General features: G+C 33.2%; 1 long non-coding RNA gene across 1 annotated transcript; it reads left to right on the top strand.

The window, feature by feature from the left end:
• Positions 1 to 359: 359 nt before the first annotated feature.
• Positions 360 to 2,151, top strand: LOC138857400 (uncharacterized). The gene is made up of 2 exons (XR_011396462.1): positions 360 to 903; positions 1,054 to 2,151. It is a non-coding gene; the product is annotated as an uncharacterized lncRNA (long non-coding RNA).
• Positions 2,152 to 3,477: the final 1,326 nt, after the last annotated feature.

Raw genomic sequence — 3,477 nt, 5'->3', positions numbered from 1 at the left:
GTAATTGTTTTGAGAGGCTAAAGTACATAGTCAATATTCCTGTCTGCAACGAATCGCCAGTAATCAGGTTGACGAGGGAACAATGATGCACTCACCAACGTTCCGTCTCTTTTTTTATCCACTGAAATAAGTAAAACATAAAATAGCATGCGCAGTTCCAAACCAACATTGACAATTGTTTGTCTCATTTCATCTTAAACAAATCCATATTGATTGTGACATTTTCATACCATCAAATACATATAGTTACCAATTAAAGATTTATTATTTTTTTAACCTTACTTTGGATGCTACTTATTGTCTCTTTTCTTACTATATTTCCATTCAGTGTGTTGCTTTTAGTAAAAATATTATTTCATTATTGATTTCCAACAGAAATGCCAAGAAAACGAATGAGGTATCAAGAATCATTTATAATCAGCTACAAGAAATTTCGGAAATAGGCTTCTTATAATGACTGTTTGTTAAAAAGCTATATAACTGACGCTTAAATCTGTGCAAAAAACCCCTGTGATAGATATTTGACCGAGTTTTTATACTCCCGCAACATAGAGTATAATAAATGTCATTAATGGAAAACATGTAAAGTGCCTTAACTAAATTCTACATTAAGATGCAAAACTGTTCACAGTTCGGGAGAGGCATCTGTGATTTGAAAAAAATTTATAAGTGCATGTGTGATAGCCTTCTGATAGGTTTACCATTATGTACATACATATATACTATATCACAATCCACTATTATTATATCAACGAAATTTGCTAAGGACATAACTTTTCATCACCTCCTCAAAGAGTGTGAAACTTGGTGAAGTCGAATTATGGAGACCCACTCTCCATATAACGGTTATGACGAAAAATACCAAGAGTGCAATAACTCACTAAATAAATACATATGTCAGAGGTACTAAATTTCACATTCTATATAACACATTCTATTATTATGCGGTGCTAAAATTGCATGCGGTGTGAAAATGGGCGAAATCGAACCCCAATCACGTTTACTTCCTATACAAACCAATTTTAAATTTCATCTGTTTCATTCACTTTACAGTATAAAATCAAGCACCAATGAATATATTGGATAAAACTTTCAGCCCGAGCCTGGAGTTCTGGAAGAGGCCCGTATTTCCCAAAAAATTATTTATTATTATTTCAAAGTTGTGATTACCGATAAAGGAACGTTTTCTCGCTTTTGTCGACTGTCACGAAAAAACCGGCAAAGCTATTGCCGCTTTAATTTGCAAAATATTGGAAAATTATAACATTCCTTTGGAAGACTGCCCTGGACAGGGCTACGATAATGGTAGCAATGTGAGCGGTAAATATGAAGGAGGCAAAATCACATCCAAAGTAAAAATAAGTATTCATATTTATACAATTATTTCGTCCTGTGGTGCTCACACTTTGAATTTGGCTGGAGTCGACTCACTGAATGCTGTCTTCGAGCAATAACTTTCTTTTGTGTCATTCAAAAATGTTTAAATATTTTCAGTACAAGCTCACAACGTTGGGAAATTCTGAAATCCAAAATACGCAATTCACTTCACTGTCTTTCTAATATAAGATGGTCTACCAGAATCGATGCCGTCAAGCCATTTGCCAAAAATCTTCCCCGATTGATAAACGCTTTGTAAGAAGTTAAAAAACTCAACCTCACAGTAGAAACTCGTCAGGACGTTAATCGAATTTTGAATAAGCAAATATGAGAGTGTTTTGATGGCCTCCATATGGTTTAAAATCCTTCAGTCAGTTAATAAAAGAAAATTGATTCTTCAAAGAGATCAATGCCATCATTAATGATGTTAGAAATATATAAAGCCTTCTTGTGGAAGAGTTTAGAGCATGTCCAGACGATTTTACCATCAGCAACAAAAAAAACACCTAAATGAAGAAGTGGATTAAAATTTCAGTAAGGAAGAAATTGAATTCAAACGAAATCGTTCTCAAAAATAAGGAAGACTTTCCCAAATATTCATATATTCCGGTATAATCTGAAAAAATATTTTTGACTAAAAGTCTATGTACTGAATTGATTTTCAAAATCGTACAAAAATAAATTGTTACACCCAACATCAACAAGAAAGCAGATGTGATGAGAGCAAACACTACGTCGTATTTGACTTCTATTAAAAATGAAAATAATATAAAATTTGAAATGTGATTTAAATTGGACTAAACCTAGATCTACACGTCATATCCCTTATGAGATGAGTCGACGAATTACTGTCCGTCCGTCTGTCCACGTCTTCCTTGACACCTTGAGGAGTTTGGCATTGCAAATGGCCAAAAATTTCCGCTAAGCGGAAAACTATCATTAAATGTAAATAAGTCACAAATAAAGAAACAAAACTCTAATTTGGTACAGGCCAACGAAGTATGGAGGGGCAGATACATATATATCTTATATAACAAATTTAATATCCGACCATACATTTTCAATGTCTATCGTCTATATTTGACTTTATACTGAAACTATTAGTCAGTCTTTGATTTTCGTCATATGTTATATAAGTCACAAGGTATACAAATTTAAATTTTATTTAAAAACTATCGCATCATAAATAAATATTTAATTGTGACCCATTAAAAGTGGTTCTTCGTGGTTAGATTTACGATTTCATGGTTCTTGTTGCTTTTCTATTAGCCATTCAACAAACCAATATACATATGCATTCAACTCTGATCTATTCAGACTACAACCTTTATTAAAGCGATAACGGCAACAGCCAACAATTATTACAATATTACTCAGGTAAAAATACCTTCACACATATAGATGCATTTCAAAATTTGTTAGATCTCTTCAAACATTAGTATTTCACATTAATTTGAAATTAAATGGATGTTAATTACCCAAATTATTTTAATCGCAATTATATAAGATGCCGCACCTTAACAAACTTAACTACAATCGCGTGCAGTTGTGCTCAATTTGGTAGGAGGTTTCAGCAATCGACGAGTTTCCGGAACACATAGCCAGACATTAATATGAAGGAAGTGTCCATGTGTGAGAACTGATGTCGAATTGGTCGTATGCATGTACGTTTAAAGCTACAGTTGCACCTTTGCCCTAATTGTTGTTCTTAATATAACCAGTATCGTCTTTTTAACCTTCATTAACATTTCGATCGTCATTTGGCCTTAATTTCTGACAAATCATGTTGAGAGCCTTTTGATGTTATCGCTAGCATTAATTGTTTCTGTAATTTCGGACCTCTTATTTCACTCTTGTTTCGTCGTTTTGCACCTTTTTCGCCACTTGTTGACAGATGGCTAAGTACTATAAATATATTCACATATACAAATTTATGTACTCTGAGCACATTATGTTGGCGCTACACTGTAGAATATCATCCCGTTTCCCATTTAACAATCAATCAATTTGTGAATCCTCTTTCTGTGGGCTCCATAATGCCTACACTAAATAAATATATATACTATTATGAACCAGTTTTGAATGTATAATTTGTTGAAG

This window comes from Bactrocera oleae, chromosome 5 (genome assembly GCF_042242935.1).
Source record: "Bactrocera oleae isolate idBacOlea1 chromosome 5, idBacOlea1, whole genome shotgun sequence".
Lineage (NCBI taxonomy): Eukaryota > Metazoa > Arthropoda > Insecta > Diptera > Tephritidae > Bactrocera > Bactrocera oleae.
Note: the sequence above shows the minus strand (reverse complement) of the source record. Positions and strands in the feature narration are given on the sequence as shown.